The following is an 18,411-nucleotide window of genomic DNA, read 5'->3' as shown; positions in this document are numbered from 1 at the left end:
ACTTGAAGATCATGAAGAACACATGCATGAATTTTCGAAAAAATGCATAAAATTTTAAAAACATGTAATTGATACCAAACTTAAAAATTGACTCAAGACTCAAACAAGAAACACAATATTTTTGGTTTTTATGATTTTTTTAATTTTTTTGGAATTTTTTTACGAAAATTTATTTTTAGAAAAACAAAAACAAAGAAAAATATTTTTTGAAAAATTTTTTAGAACTTTTTGAAAAGAAAATTACCTAATCTGAGCAACAAGATGAACCATCAGTTGTCCAAACTCGAACAATCCCCGGCATCGGCGCCAAAAACTTGGTTCATGAAATTGTGATCATCAACAATGGCGCCAATAGGCTTGGTGCTCTCAAACGTGAATCACACTTTGTCACAACTTCGCACAACTAACCAGCAAGTGCACTAGGTCGTCCAAGTAATACCTTACGTGAGTAAGGGTCGATCCCACGGAGATTGTTGGTATGAAGCAAGCTATGGTCATCTTGTAAATCTCAGTTAGGCAGATTCAAATGGTTATAATGGTTTTCAAAAATAATAAGAAATAATGCATAAAATAAGGATAGAGATACTTATGTAATTCATTGGTGCGAATTTCAGATAAGTGCATGAAGATGTTGTATTCCTTCTGAATCTCTCCTTTCCTACTGCTTCATCCAGTCATTCTTACTCATTTCCATGGCAAGCTGTATGTAAGGTGTCACAGTTGTTTATGGCTACTTCCCATCCTCTCAGTGAAAATGGTGCTCTTCGGTTTCCCGCATGGCTAATCAGCTGTTGGTTCTCGATCATGTCGGAATAGGATCCATTGATCCTTTTGCGTCTATCACTACGCCCAACACTCGCGAGTTTGATACTCGTCACAGTCATTCAATCCCTGAATCCTACTCGGAATACCACAGATAAGGTTAAGACTTTCTAGATTCTCATGAATGCTGCCAATGGATTCTAGCTTATACCACGAAGACTCTAATCTCACGGAATGGAAGGCTCGATTGTTAGGCGAGGGCAACCATGCGTCGTGCATCAGGAATCCAAGAGATACACACTCTAGCTCTCGCTTGTAGAACAGAGGTGGTTGTCAGGTACGCGTTCATAAGGACGGATGATGATGAGTGTCACTGATCATCACATCCATCAGGTTGAAGCACAAGTGATATCTTAGAACAAGAATAAGCATGAATTGAATAGAAAATAGTAGTACTTTGCATTAAAACTTGAGGTACAGCAGAGCTCCACACCTTAATCTATGGTGTGTAGAAACTCCACCGTTAAAAATACATAAGTGATAATGGTCCAGGCATGGCCGAATGGCCAGCCTCCACAAAATGGCATATGAATTCGAAAATAGGGAAAAGGACCCTTAGTACAATAGTAAAAAGTTCTCTATTTATACTAAACTAGCCACTAAGGTTTACAGAAATAAGTCTAAGTGCAGAAATCAACTTCCGGGGCCCACTTTTTTGTGTGCTTGGGCTGAGCTTGAGCTTTACACGTGTAGAGGCTTCTCTTGGAGTTAAACGCCAAGTTGTAACGTGTTTTTGGCGTTTAACTCTGGTTTGTGACGTGTTTCTCGCGTTTTACTCCAGAATGCATCATGGAACTGGTGTTGAATGCCAGTTTGCATCATTTAAACTCGAATAAAGTATGAACTATCATATATTTCTAAAAAGCTCTGGATGTCTACTTTCCAACGCTGTTAAGAGTGCGCCATTTGGAGTTCTGTAGCTCTAGAAAATCCATTTTGAGTGCAGAGAGGTCAGAATCCAACAGCATCAGCAGTCCTTTTTCAGCCTGAATAAGATTTTTGCTCAGGTCCCTCAATTTCAGCCAGAAAATACCTGAAATAAAAAAAACACACAAACTCATTGTAAAGTCCAGAAATATATTCGCTCTTCAGAACGCGTGCCCCACGCGCCCGCGTCTTTTTGCAAATATGGCCATTCACGCGATCGCGTCACCCACGTGACCGCGTCACCAGATTTTTGGCAAAATGCGTTTGACACAGAGAGTTGCGTGAACGTGAGGCTGCACTCATGCCAATCGCACAAATCAGGCCACACGATCGCGTGACCCACGCGTCCGCGTCACCTGACCTTATCGCACACCACGCGACCGCATCCCTCACGCGTCCGCGTCGCCTGCGCCGCACAACCTATCCAGATCAGCGCCAATTATCTTATCTTTTCTTTTCTAATCCTAATTTCTTCTATCTTTTCTTCTTTCTTCTTCTTTTTCTTACTTTCTTCTTCTTCATCTCTTTAACTTCTCATCCCTTTTCACTTCCATTCTATTTCATTTAATATATTTGTATACTTTCATTCATTGCATTATTTTGATTGGTGTTACAAATTTATTTGGGTCATTATTTTCTATATTTTTCTTGTGGATTATTAGAGGAATTGTTTGACAATTATATATTACTTTTTAAAGGGTTGCTTGCATGTTTAATTTAATACTTTCAATAACTTATTTACCATGCATGCTATGTGTTTGTGAAAAAGCCCGTATGGTATCATGCACTACTTTTATGTTATCCTACTACCTTAATGCCTATTTTTCACAAAACCCTTTTTATATTTTATTAATTAAATATAATTATTATTACAAACTTATTGTTAGTTTCAAAGACCTGGTAATCTAACTTGGGCATTTAATGTTTGATCTATGTTACTCATGCCTTTGCCAGCATGCCAATAAATACCTTGCATTTAACTGTCCTCACATGCACTTGCTCTATTTCCATTGATGACTTTTCACATGTAGTCATGACTATATGTTAACGTCATTCTTCTTTACTGTGCATTGATTACCACCTTTCCCGCTCTCTTCCTTGTTCTAACCCTTGAAGTTTTAACGTCCCTACTCTTTCCCTTTCAGGATGGCCACCAAGAAAGGAAAGGAGAAAGCTACTCCCAAACCACCAGCAAGGAAAGGAACAAAAAGAGCACTAGCTGCAGAGCCACCCATTCACCTGTACATCTTAGCATGCACTGAGGACGGTGCAATCTTTAAGTGTGGGGAGGTCGATACCAATCTCTATGGGTTAGTTACTTCTTTTTTTCAACACCAATGTTAATTTGTTAATTGTTGCATTTGCATGTTCGTTTGATTTTATGCATTTAGTTACTATTTGGTCGAAGTAATATTTTATTTTTCAAGAAATTTTTATAGTATTTCACTAATTTAAATTGAAAAATTTGTGTTAAACTTGTTTGGAAGTTGTATTTGGAACATGGTTTTTGAGCCAAAAGATACACAACCTATGAGATTTTGAGCTTATTTACATGGTTACATTATTTAACCATAAATTATTATTCTTGTGTGTTTCCTTCTCTATAACTGCAATCTAGATTTTATTCCAGTCTATATGTACATTGTTTAGTATATTTACATGCTTGCATATGATTGAGGCCATTATTTGTATTTTTGCTCACTTATCCTAAATAAACCTACCTTTTATGCCATCTTTGTTAGCCCCTGATGACAAGTCATCATATACCCATTTCTCAAGCAAATCTCACTTGCTTCACTAGTTTTTATGCACTTTCTTGCACCATAAGTAAGCAATTTAGAGTGGAATTGCATGTTTTATTTGAATCAATCAACCACCACTTAATTGATGCTAAATCATGATGTTTAAGCTAAATTTAATTGAATTTTAATTGATTTATAAACCTTGTGAATTTAGTGATACTTTGATTGGTTGTTTTGATTATTTGAAGGAGAAGAAAAGAAGAAAAGAGTGTAGCACATAGAAGGGAGGAAGCCACACTGCCCTCCTCAAGAGCACACTGCCCTCCAAGGGAGCACAACAATGAACCAAGCACTCAAGGCCTCACTGCCCTACCCTCCTTGAGGGCGGACCACAATTCTAGGCCAAGAAACAATGGAAGGAAAAATTCTGCCCTGCCCCCTCAAGAGCAATATCGGGCTCTCACCAAAATAAATCAAAGAAAATTGTCTCCAAGTGCCACCCATGGGTTTCAAACCCAAGAACAAGAAGGAAAGAAGTACCACTCAAATACAAGGAAAACAAGCAAAAATTGGTTTGTTTTCAACCTCCAAGGATCGAACATAGCACCTTGAGGAAGCAAAGAACTAGGCGCTACTTTGGTGCCAAGGAACCCAAGGAAGAAATGCAACAAAAAGCCATCCAGCAAGTTTCGAACCTGGGACCTCACCCAAGAGCAAGGAAAGCTTGCGCTGCCCACAAGGAGGGCAGGGCAGCATTCTGTGGTGCATGGCACGCACATCCTTGGCACGGCCAACACGCACAATTATTGCGCAACAAGGGAGCTTCGCCAACAGCAAGCACGCACGGGCAGGGAGGCAAGGCGCACCACGACAACACTGCCCTGCCCTCCACAAGGGCATGGCAGCATCCTGATGCCTCTCCCACCCTTGGCATGCAACATACTTCATCACACAATTTCCCTGCTCTGCCCTCCACAAGGGCAGGGCAGCCTCCTGGGAGCAAGATGGGCTGAATTTCACTCAAAAATCTAACTTAATTCAATTCTTCTCCAAATCAAAAAGCCCACTCCAAATTCTTAGATCCAAAATGGAAAGTGTATAAATAGGTGTTAGTTAGGATTAGAAAACAGGTTTTTTTTTTGAGAGCTTTCTTTCATTTTGAATTTTCATCCTTAGTCACTTGAGAGCACTTTCCATTTTTCTATTTTTCTGCAAACTTGTCTTGAGAATTGGAGGATGGAATTGACTTCTTCTTCCTCTGATCATTTTGTTTTCTTTACTGGGTTTTGTTTGAGTCTTGAGTGTGAAGAATTGAGGAACTTCTATCTCAATCTCCATTTAAGATCTCTTTGATTTTCCTACTGCATAATTGAGCTAAATTTCATTTCCTTTACTGCTGCAATCTTTAATTTCTCTTTAATTTCTTTGTGAACTTGGATCTAGGAAGGCAATTGAGATCTAGACTCTGCTATCTAGTCTATGGAGTCCTGAGATCTAATCTTCTTTTTTTGGTTCTTCTGCTGAACCACTGCTGCAATTGAATTTCCATTTGCTGTTTGAGATCTTGTCAATTTCAATTCATCTTGTCTTTAGTTAATTATTGCAATTTAATTTCCCTTGCTTAAATTCTGAATTCCCAGTCCTCAAATCCCTTTTCCATTCAAGAAATTTATATTTTTTGCACTTTAAGTTACTGCAATTTACATTCCTTGCACTTTAAGTTTCAGTCATTTAGTTTCTTGTTCTTTAAGATTCAGTGCCTTTACTTTCAAGTCTCTTTAATTTCTACAAATTATCTTTCTCCCTTTACATTTCCTGCTATTTACTTACTATTGGATACAAAATCACTCAACCAATACTTGATTCGCTTGACTAAATCAACCACTAAACTAAAATTGCTCAATCCTTCAATCCCTGTGGGATCGACCTCACTCCCGTGAGTTTTATTACTTGATGCGACCTGGTACACTTGCCGGTGAGTTTTGTGTTGGATCGTTTTCCACACATCAAGTTTTTGGCGCCGTTGCCGGGGATTGAAATAGATTGACAATGATTAAGTGAAGTGGAGGTCTAGATCAAGAACTTTTTCTTTTCTGTTTCTTAAATTTTTTAGTAACATACTAACTGTTTGAAGATTTGCCTCTATCAACTCAACTAACTGTTTGGGAGTTTGTCTCAACTAACTGCACTCAATTCTCAAGAGTACTGCTATTTGTTCCTTGTGATTGTTTGCATGCCACAGGAAAGAAGAGAAGTCAGAGGAAAGACTATTATTGGAAAAGAAGTCTCTGCAGAAGAAGAATATCATGACATGAAGCCACCACTCATTACCCTAATCAAGAATAATTGTTCCTATGACAGAAATCCATCGGAGGATCCTAAACAGCACATATCCACTTTTCTGAAGACTTGTGGTGTTGTCAAAACTGATAGTATAGATCATGACACCTATAAGATCTTGCTATTCCCCTTTTCACTAAGGGGTGAAGCAACACAATGGTTCGAAACCTTTCCCCAAGAAAGTATCACTAGTTGGGACGATTTGGTTACCAAATTTCTGGCCAAATTCTCCTCATCCCAACAGATCATCAAGCTGAAAGAGGGGGTACATCCATTCACACAAGGGGAAGAAGAACCACTTTTCAAGGCATGGGAAAGATACAAGAAAGCAACTGACAAAGTGGGTTTTCGAGCTTTCTATGAAGGATTAACCCCAGAAACAAGAAAAGCAGTGGATTACTTCTCAGATGACCTACTCAAAGCGAAAACAACTACCCAAGGAACTGCAAATTTCAATGACAAAGGAGTCAACAACCAACACTCACTTGAGAAACCACAGAATGCAATTTTAGAAAAAGAAGTGATGAATCTTGAAGGAGTGAATGCATTCATGAACCTGAACAAACAAATGCACCATCAAACCCAGCATCACATGGAGCTGAGAGATAGAAAAGTTGATCGCCTGCATTCTGCTGCAGTGAATGCACAATTCCCACTATGGAGGCCCCAATCTTATCTTATAATGGGGGAATATCAACATCAAGAACAAAGAGGTTTCAACTAGGGCGAATCCATGACCACAAACAACCAACGTCACTCATCCAATAATGCCAATCAAAACCAATACTCACAAAACATACACTTCCAGACTCATTCCAACTGGAGAAGGATCGAGCACCAAAATCACGAACCAAGGGACTTCAATTACAACAACTCCAACTTCACAAACCAGCAAAAATACCATCATGCTAACAAGAACCACTACACACTACCACAACACCCACCATTCCAACCTCTAACATCCCACAACCAACTAATCTCACAAGACTCTCAGAGGATCACTAACTTGGAGATCTTAATAGAGAGAATGATGAAGCACCAAGAGGAGACAACAAAGAACCAAGAGACTTCAATCAGAAAAATTGAGAGGCAGATAGAACAACTAGCTAAGCACCTTGCAGAAATGGGTGAGAAGAGGTCAATTACTTTCCCCAGAGCCACTGAAGACAAACCAACTAACAACGAAAATGCTGCAAAAAGGGAAGAATGAAAAAAGATCATAGAGGAAAGTAAGAACACCTTGGACAAAGAAAGTACCAGCCAAGAAAAACACAACAAGAAAGTCCTACAAGGAGAGGCAGAGGATAGAATCCAAGAAGATCAGAAAATCCCTACTAAGAAATTTTCACTAGGGGATAAAGTACTGCTAAACATTCAAACCATGAAGGTGCCCCCACAGCTGTCTGATCACTATATTGTGACTAAGATCCTTCCACGGGAATTCATAGAGGTCATCAAATAGGAAACCAGAAGGAAGTTCATAGTAAAGAAAGACAAGCTAAAGCACTGTGATCTTCAATTTCCATGATCAACAGAATGAAGGTTGTCAAGATAGTGACAATAAAGAAGCGCTTGTTGGGAGGCAACCTAACCTGAGGTAGTTTTCTTTTCATAGCTTTTTCAATAAAAAATGTTGAATAATTGGTATGCATCGCAAGGAGCTAAGTTTGGTGTTGCACACCAAAACAATTTAAGGGAGAATGAAAGATTCTAAGTTTGGTGTTCCACCAAAATCTCATTTAAAAGCACATTCTCACTTCCTGCATAATACTAGCTCCAAGCAATCAGACAGATTATTCAACTACTTAACTGCTTTCTAGTTTTAATTCCATAACCTTTAGCAAGGACACAAGGTTTCACAGATGGTTAAGTTGATGCGTGAAAAATAGTGGCAAGGAACTAAGTTTGGTGTTCACACACCAAAGTAAGTTCAAAAAGCCATAATCATTTTTAGACTAACCAATTGCACAAAGGCTTGAGAAGCAAGTAACGTTTGAGAAGTATGCAGGAAATTAGTCAACAATTGAAGACAATTTGCATTGTGACTAAAAACGGATACAACAGAAGGAAGAATCAAAGGGCTGCAACTTCAGAGGTTGTATCTAAACTTAATCCTTGCTGCTATAAATTGTTTTGAATCTGGGAACCCTCATATATCTTGCTAAAGTGTTTATCTAGTTGCAAGTGACGTTGTTTGATTAAGTATGCTTATCTGCATAATGCTTGTCATTCATCACTTAGCTTTAAATTTTGTTTTGTTTCCCATATGCTTAAATAAAAGGGAAATGTTTGAATTAGAAAGTAGATATCCAATGTTGCATAAGTTAGAATGGAAGTTAATGGTAGTATATGTGTTTGATTAAATGCATAACTCATGACATAATTGCTGCATAATGTCATTTTCATTGAAGTGTGAGCAAGCTTGCTGTCATAAAGGTTCCTATCAATAAAGAAAAAAATCCCTTGAGAACAAAATAAAACAGAATGAAAAGGAAGAAGAAAAAGCCAATGTGGCAAGAAAAACAAAGAATAAAGGCTGGGCACCAATAGCTTGGACCCTAGGACACATGCCTGTAGTGTTCTTGTACTAGGATATGCTTGGATAAGTAAATTCTAAGGGGTATTTCAAAACCTGGCCACTTAGATCAACTGATTTGGGATGGCCAATTGAAAGTCCACAATAAAGAGCAACCTAGCTACAGAACATTTAGTTATCCAAAGAGATGCTGGGCATCAATGATCCTAGGAGGAAATAGTGAGCCATGTGTCTGTGGTGAAGAGATGTTGAGTAAAAATAAAGCCAAAGGCTACTGCAACATTTGACACCAAGCCTTCAAAGAATAATAAGCTTGTTAAGCAAAATAAGAAAAGAAAAGTTAGCAAGGGAGCAAGTAAAAAGTAAACATTACAACAGCAAGTTTAGCAAGTTTAGTAAGCCTTTGAGGAAAAGTGTATATTATGTAACAGCAAACAATAACTGAGTTATCATTGTCTGCATAAAAACTCCAAGAATCAAGTTCTACTATATGCCTAATAAGGATATGTATGCTTTTCTTTTTTCATTTCATTTTTTCTTTATTTTGATGCTTGCTTGGGGACAAGCAAGATTTAAGTTTGGTGTTGTGATGACAAGTCATCATATACCCATTTCTCAAGCTAATTTCACTTGCTTCACTAGTTTTTATGCACTTTCTTGCACCATAAGTAAGCAATTTAGAGTGGAATTGCATGTTTTATTTGAATCAATCAACCACCACTTAATTGATGCTAAATCATGAGGTTTAAGCTAAATTTAATTGAATTTTAATTGATTTATAAATCTTGTGAATTTAGTGATACTTTGATTGGTTGTTTTGATTATTTGAAGGAGAAGAAAAGAAGAAAAGAGTGTAGCACATGGAAGGGAGGAAGCCACACTACCCTCCTCAAGAGCACACTGCCCTCCAAGGGAGCACAACAATGAACCAAGCACTCAAGGCCTCACTGCCCTGCCCTCCTCGAGGGCGGAGCACAATTCTAGGCCAAGAAACAAGGGAAGGAAAAATTCTGCCCTGCCCCCCTCAAGAGCAATATCGGGCTCTCACCAAAATAAATCAAAGGAAATTGTCTCCAAGTGCCACCCATGGGTTTTGAACCCAAGAACAAGAAGAAAAGAAGTAGCGCTCAAATACAAGGAAAACAAGCAAAAATTAGTTTGTTTTCAACCTCCAAGGATTGAACATAGCACCTTGAGGAAGCAAAGAACTAGGCGCTACTTTGGCGCCAAGGAACCCAAGGAAGAAATGCAACAAAAAGCCATCCAGCAAGTTTCGAACCTGGGACCTCACCCAAGAGCAAGGAAAGCTTACGCTACCCACAAGGAGGGCAAGGCAGCATTCCGTGGTGCATGGCACGCACATCCTTGGCACGGCCAGCACGCACAATTGATGCGCAACAAGGGACCTTCGGCCAGCAGCAAGCACACACGGGCAAGGAGGCAAGGCGCACCATGACAACACTGTCCTGTCCTCCACAAGGGCAGGGCAGCATCCTGATGCCTCTCCCACACTTGGCACGCAACATACTTCATCACACAATTTCCCTGCTCTGCCCTCCACAAGGGCAGGGCAGCCTCCTGGGAGCAAGATGGGCTGAATTTCACTCAAAAATCCAACTTAATTCAATTCTTCTCCAAATCAAAAAGCCCACTCCAAATTCTTAGATCCAAAATGGAAAGTGTATAAATAGGTGTTACTTAGGATTAGAAAAGAGGTTTCTTTTTGAGAGCTTACTTTCATTTTGAATTTTCATCCTTAGTCACTTGAGAGCACTTTCCATTTTTCTATTTTTCTGCAAACTTGTCTTGAGAATTGGAGGAGGAAATTGAATTCTTCTTCCTCTGATCATTTTGTTTCTTTACTGGGTTTTGTTTGAGTCTTGAGTGTGAAGAATTGAGGAACTTCTGTCTCAATCTCCATTTAAGATCTCTTTGATTTTCCTACTGCATAATTGAGCTAAATTTCATTTCCTTTACTGCTGCAATCTTTAATTTCTCTTTAATTGCTTCGTGAACTTGGATCTAGGAAGGCAATTGAGATCTAGACTCTGCTATCTAGTCTCTGGAGTCCTGAGATCTAATCTTCTTTTTTTGGTTCTTCTGCTGAACCACTGCTGCAATTGAATTTCCATTTGCTGTTTGAGATCTTGTCAATTTCAATTCATCTCGTCTTTAGTTAATTGTTGCAATTTAATTTCCCTTGCTTAAATTCTGAATTCCCAGTCCTCAAATCCCTTTTCCATTCAAGCAATTTATATTTCTTGCACTTTAAGTTACTACAATTTACATTTCTTGCACTTTAAGTTTCAGTCATTTAGTTTCTTGTTCTTTAAGATTCAGTGCCTTTACTTTCAAGTTTCTTTAATTTCTGCAAATTATCCCTCTCCCTTTACATTTCCTGCTATTTACTTACTGTTGGATACCAAATCACTCAACCAATACTTGATTCGCTTAACTAAATCAACCACTAAACTAAAATTGCTCAATCCTTCAATCCCTGTGGGATCGACCTCACTTCCGTGAGTTTTATTACTTGATGCGACCCGGTACACTTGCCGGTGAGTTTTGTGTTGGATTGTTTTCCACACATCAGCCCCCTTGTGCCTTTTAACCCCCTTCTATTTCATAACCACATTACACAGAAAAACAAAATAAAAATCCCAAGTTGAATCCTTGGTTTGCTTAAGATAGATATTGTGTATAATTTAAGTGTGGAGAATTTTATGGGAACATGGGATGATAGAAAAAAGTAGGGAATTAAATTGAATAAGTTATTTGAAAATTTAGGAAGCATGCTCATGTGAAATCAAAATAATTAAATTACCATGTGCATTGATAAAAAAATTATTAAGTAATTAAATAAGGGGATACAAAAAATATATACCCCAAATGCAAAATAAAAAGAATCAATGCATATGGGACAAAATTCAAAAATAAGTTTGATACATGAGCATGTAATACAAAAGTGGGAAAAAATTGGGTAGCTAGGTAAAGCATTTTAAATTATATAAAGTATGTATATGTTAGGTAAGATTTTAGACTAATCAAAGATTCACTTCGTTAGCTCACTTAGCCTTATATATATATATATATATATATATATATATATATATATATATATATATATATATATATCTTTACCTTTACCTCAGCCCCATTACAACCCTAAAAAGATCTCATGATGTTTGCATTGGTACATTAAATATTTGTTGATTGGTTAGATGAAGAACAAAGTTTAGAAAGCATGACTAGACAAGAGTAGAGTAAATTACCCCATACACTTGAGAGATTAGAGTGCATATACACTACCAGTAAGGGTTCAATGCTTGATTCTATGTTCCCTGCTTTCATGAGCTATCTTCTTACAAGTTTACTTGTTTTTCATTGTATAATTTGAATTAGTGGAATTTGATTCATATTTGTCTTGAAGAACTTATTTACTTTTAACCAAGTAGGTAGAAACATTTTGCATGTAGTTGCATTCACATAGATAGGCTACATTGCATACTCTCTATCATTCCTCTTCACGCCTTTATAGCTTCTCTTGAGCTTAGCATGAGGACATGCTAATGTTTAAGTGTGGGGAGGTCGATAAACCACTATTTATGGTTTATCTTATGCTATCAAGCCTTTGCACACTTATTCATACAATTTGCTTCGTTTTACAATTCCTTCCCAGAATTTGTTCTATGATTGAAAACTTACTTCCTAGAGTCTTTAATTTGTGTATTTTAATCATCTCTTATTACCATTCGATGCCTTGATATGTGTGTTAAGTGATTTCAGGGATTACAGGGCACGAATGGCTTAGAGGATGGAAAGAAAGTATGCAAAAGTGGAAGGAATACAAGAAACTGAAGGAATTGCCAAAGCTATCAGCCTGACCTCTTCGCACTCAAACGGTCATAACTTGAGCTACAGAGGTCCAAATGAGGCAGTTTTAGTTGCGTTGGAAAGCTAACGTCCGGGGCGTCACAGTGATGTGTGGTAGATTTCATAACCAGCGAATTCTGGGCTATTTTTGATCCAGGTCTCAGCCCAGAAAACACAGATTAGTGGCTATAAAGTGGGAGAATGCATCCATTCATCATGATACATTAATAATTCACAATTTGAGGATTAGATGTAGTTTTTAGAGAGAGAGAGGCTATCTCCTCTCTCTTAGGTTTTAGAAATTAGGATTTCCCTTAGTTTTAGGATTAGGATTTCTACTTCTTCATCACAGGTTCAATGTTACTTTAATTTATGTTTCTCTTCCATTTTTAGATACTCTAATGCTTTTATTTGATTTATGTTTCCAAATTGGCTTATGAACTTTTCATGTTAGGATTTTCTTAACTAATGCAATTAAGGTATTTTCAGATATATGATTTTTATTTAGCTTTCTACATTCTTAGCTTTGGTTGATTAATTGATAACTCTTGAGTTGTCAAACTCATCGTGATTGATAATTGATATCTTTGCTGATTGATTCAGATTCCTATAACTCTAGTCTTTCCTCAGGAGTTGACTAGGACTTTAGGTGTTAAATTGATTTATCCACTCGACTTACCTTCATAGTTAGAGGTTGACTTAGTGGGAGCAAAAATATAATTCTCATCACCATTGATAAGGATAACTAAGATAGGACTTCCAGTTTTCATACCTTGCCAAGAGTTTTATTAGTTATTAATTTATTAATTCCTGCAATTTATTTCTCATGTTCAAACCTTTTTAAAACCCAAAAATACTATTTTCCATAACCAATAATAAAACACACCTCCATGTAATTCCTTGAGAAGACGACCCGAGGTTTGAATACTTCGGTTTATAAATTTTATTGAGTTTTGTTACTTGTGACAACCAAAACTTTTGTACGAAACGATTTTCTGTTGGTTTAGAAGCTATACTTACAACGCGATTATATTTGTGCAATTCTTTACCGATAGAAAATCCGATCGTCAGTATACTTAAGAGAAATTTATGTATCAATATTTTGAGTTTAATGAAATATTTTATTTTGTAGTAATTAATTTCAATGTATTTATATTATGCATAAGAATAATAATTGGTGCTACAAATTGTAACAGCCCAGACCATCCGCTATCACGATATTGTCCACTTTGGCACATAAGGCCTCATGGTTTTTCCTTTGACGATAGGGATGATAGCCAAAGCCTCCCACACTCACTCATCAAAACACATCATGCTAGAGAGAGGTATCCACACCCTTATAAGGCATGCTTCGTTCTTCTCCCCAACCGATGTGGGACCTTACAATCCATCCCCCTAAGGGAGCCCAGCGCCCTCGCTGGCACATCGATTTGGGCCCCGGCTCTGATACCATCTGTAACAGCCCTGACCACCCACTAGCACGATATTGTGCACTTTGGCACACAAGGCCTCACGGTTTCGCCTTTGATGATAGTGATGATGGCCAAAACCCCCCACACTCACTCGTCAAAACGCGTCATGATAGGGAGAGGTATCTATACCCTTATAAGGCATGCTTCGTTCCCCGCCCCAACCGATGTGGAACCTTACAATCCACCCCTCTAAGGGATCCGAGCACCCTCGTTGGCACATCGATCTGGGCTCTGGCTCTGATACCATCTGTAACAGCACAGACCACCTACTAGCACGATATTATCTGCTTTAGCACACAAAGCCTCACGGTTTTACCTTTGACGATATGGATGATGGCCGAAACCCCCCCACACTCACTCGTCGAAATGCGTCATGCTAGAGAGATGTATCCACACCCTTATAAGGCATGCTTCGTTCCCGTCCCCAACTGATGTGGGACCTTACACAAATAATTGAGATTGTAGAAAAAAAGGTAGTTCATTGTTTCTAAGAAAATGAGTATAATATAACTAAAAAATGTCTCAAGATTTTAGCAGAAATAGTAAGGGCAACTAAAAGTAAATAACGTTATAATTTTAGAGTTATTTTTAGTGGCCATATAAATTGCTGGTAAAATAAGTTTTTGCGGCAATAGTAATGGCCGCTAAAAATGAATAACTAATAAACAATTATTTTATGATTTATATTGTGTTTAATTGGGTGGTTTTATCAAGTCTTCACCCACTTATTCACATGATTTGCATGTATTTACAATTCCTTCCTAAAATTGTTCTATGATTGAAAACTTGCTTCCTAAAGATCTTTTAATTGTATATTTTTATTCTCCTTTGTACCATTCGATGCCGTGATATGTGTGTTAAGTGTTTCAGGCTTCATATGGCAGGAATGGCGTAAAGAATGGAGAGGAAGCTTGAAAAAGTGAAAGGAACACAAGAAATTAAGGAGATGACCAGTGAGAAGTGACACGGAAGTTGATGAGCGGATAATTTATATGCTTTTTGGCATTGTTTTTAGGTAGTTTTTAGTAGGATCTAGCTACCTTTAGGGATGTTTTTATTGGTTTTTATGCAAAATTCACATTTCTGGACTTTACTATGAGTTTGTGTATTTTTCTATGATTTCAGGTATTTTCTGGCTGAAATTGAGGGACCTGAGCAAAAATCTGATAGGAGGCTGACAAAGGACTGCTGATGCTGTTGGATTCTGACCTCCATGCACTCGAAATGAATTTTCTGGAGCTACAGATATCCAAATGGTGCGCTCTTAACTGCGTTGGAAAGTGGACATCCAGGGCTTTCCAGCAATATATAATAATCCATACTTTATTCGATATTAGATGACGCAAATTGGCATTCAACGCCAGTTCTATGCTGTATTATGGAGTAAAACGCCAGAAACATGTCACAAACCAGAGTTAAACGCCAAAAACACATTACAACTTGGCTGTTAACCCCAGAAGAAGCCTCTGCACGTGTAAAGCTTAAGCTCAGCCCAAGCACACACCAAAGTGGGCTCCGGAAGTGGAATTCTGCACTTAGACTTATTTCTGTAAACCCTAGTAACTAGTCTAGTATAAATAGGACATTTTACTATTGTATTAGACATCTTTAGACTGAGTCTTTGACCATTCGGTCTCTTGATCATATTTTGGGGGCTGGCCATTCGGCCATGCCAGGACCATCACTTATGTATTTTCAACGGTGGAGTTTCTACACACCATAGAATAAGGGTGTGGAGCTCTGCTGTACCTCGAGAATTAATGCAATTACTATTATTCTTCTACTCATTTCAAGCTTATTCTTATTCTAAGATATTACTCGTACATCAACCCGATGGATGTGATGATCCGTGACACTCATCATCATCCGTCCTTATGAACGCGTGCCTGACAACCACTTACGTTTTACAAGCGAAAGCTAGAGTGAATATCTCTTGGATTCCTTAACCAGGATCTTCGTGGTATAAGCTAGAATCCATTGGCAGCATTCTTGAGAATCCAGAAAGTCTAAACCTTGTATGTGGTATTCCGAGTAGGATTCAGGGATTGAATGACTGTGACGAGCTTCAAACTCGCGAGTGTTGGGCATAGTAACAGACACAAAAGAATCACTGGATTCTATTCCGACATGATCGAGAACCGACAGATGATTAGCCGTGCTGTAACAGAGCATTTGGACCATTTTCACTGAGAGGACGGGAGGTAGCCATTGACAATAGTGAAACCCAACATACAGCTTTCCATGGAAAGGAGTAAGAATGATTGGATGAAGCAGTAGGAAAGCAAAGATTCAGAAGGAACACAACATCTTCATGCACCTATCTGAAATTTCCACCAATGAATTACATAAGTATCTCTATCTTTATTTTATGCTTTATTTATCCTTATATTCGAAAACCATTATAACCATTATAATCTGCCTGACTGAGATTTACAAGATGACCATAGCTTGCTTCATACCAACAATCTCCGTCGGATCGACCCTTACTCATGTAAGGTATTACTTGGACGACCCAGTGCACTTGCTGGTTAATTGTGCGGAGTTGTGACAAAGTCTTTGGTGCCGTTGTTGATGATCACAATTTACGCACACCAGGCGCATGGCTCACGCGACCGCGCGAAATAGAGGAAATCGCAGTGACGCGCTCGCGTGCCTGACGCGACCACGAGGATTGGAAGCTGCACGAGTGACACGAATGCGTGGACAATGCGAACGCGTGGAACGAAAAACGCTGAGTGACACGAACGCGTGGACGACGCGGTCGCGTGACGTGCACGATCTGCAGATTTACAGAAGTCGCTAGCATTGATTCTGGGCTGCGTTTTAACCCAGTTTTCGGCCCAAAAACGCATATTTGAGCCAGGGAACATGCAAAGACGAGATAGAACATTCATTTCGCATAATTTCTAGTCTTTAGATCTGATTCTACTCCTCCCCTAGGTTTGAAGATTTCTTTTGGCTTTGGCTTTTGAGAAGAATCTACCTCCGGAACTGGTCATTCTAGTTTGTTTACCTACTTTTCATTTACTCTTCCATATTCTTAATTTGTCCAGAGTTGACATTGGATTATTTTTAGAGTTCATTAATACAAGACTATTTTTACTTTTAATTGATCTCTTTGATTATTGTTTATTATGTCTCTTTTTATTTCCCCCTTTATTTTGTGAAGTCTATATTTATGATAATGGAGTAGTTTTCCAACTTGATTGGGAGATGATTAAAAGGAGAACCTTGAGTTGGAATACTCAAGAGTTCAATTGTAATTGGTCCATTGTTGGTTGGCTTGTGAATCACTAACTCTAATCCTTCCCAAGGGAGAGGATTAGGACTTGTGAATAGAAGTTGACTTTTAACTTGACTTTCCTTCATTTGTTGAGGGTTAACTAAGTGAAAACAATGACTAATTATTAATTGATCTTGATAAAATGCCAACAAGGATAGAACTTCCAATTAATCTTCTCCCGATCAAGATTTTTATTTAAATCACATAAATCCCCCAATTTAATTTTCTATTTATCAAACTCAAAACCAATTTGGAAAACCTTTGATTGATAAAATAGCACATCTTCCTGCAACTCGTTGGGAGACGATCTTTACTCATACTCCCAGTATTTTATTTCTAAAATATGTGACAACTCTTTTCTAAATTGATAAGTGGAACTTTACCGGTTAAGAACTATACTTGCAAGCAATTTTTCTAATTAATTCTTAATCTGCCAATTTCCGCTTATGTCAATTTTTGGCGCCGTTGCCGGGGAGTTGCAATAGTGTGCTAATTTATTGATTGGAATTTATTTAATTGCATTTTTCTTTTTATTTTGCTACTATGAGCTGCATGTTTCTTTCATTGAATGATGCGTTCACTTCCTGATCCAAGCTTGTCAATATTTGACCCTGAGATTGAAAGAACTATTTCACGTATAAGGCAAGCTTGGCGTCGGTTAGTCCTCTCCGAGGACAAATCTGAAACGTCATTTATGGAAGAAACAAGCTCCCTTTCTTCTGATTCAGTTGATTTACGTGCAGGTGACATGGCAGCACCTAGGAGAGTCACTATCCAGGAGGCTGGAGCCCCTGATTTTTCACTGTAGCCGTATCAGGTGCATCATCCAGCGGTGGCTGCAGATTTTGAGCTAAAGACTGCACTACTTAACTTGATGCCCAAGTTTCATGGCTTACCTGCTCAAGAGCCTATCAAGCACTTTAGGGATTTCCAGACAGCCTGTTCTACTGTTAGGCACGACAGTATAGATGAAACTTCTATTCTGTTAAAAGCCTTCCCTTTCTCTCTTGAGGGAAAGGTGAGAGAGTGGTACTACGCCCAACCTAGAGCGACTGTTGCTAACTGGGACACACTTAGAAGGGAATTTTCGGAAAAATTATTTCCAGCTGAAGTTACTGATAGATTGAGGAAGGAAATTTCCATGATTGTTCAAGGCGAATCCGAGACTCTCCACGAATATTAGGAGCTCTTCAACAATCTTCTAGAAGCATATCCCCACCACATGATTGAGAAGTTAGTATTGCTCGGCTACTTCACACAGGGCATGAAGCCTCAAGATAAGACCACATTGGAAGGTGCTAGCAATGGGTCTATGAAGAAGTACAAGACCATTGATGAAGCATGGCAATTGATTAGTGACTTAGCTGAATCCACTAGGAATCACAGGCAGAAGCAAAGCCACTCAAAAGCTGTGGC

Source organism: Arachis hypogaea, chromosome 2 (assembly GCF_003086295.3).
Source record: "Arachis hypogaea cultivar Tifrunner chromosome 2, arahy.Tifrunner.gnm2.J5K5, whole genome shotgun sequence".
Taxonomy (NCBI): Eukaryota; Viridiplantae; Streptophyta; class Magnoliopsida; order Fabales; family Fabaceae; genus Arachis; species Arachis hypogaea.
Note: the sequence above shows the minus strand (reverse complement) of the source record.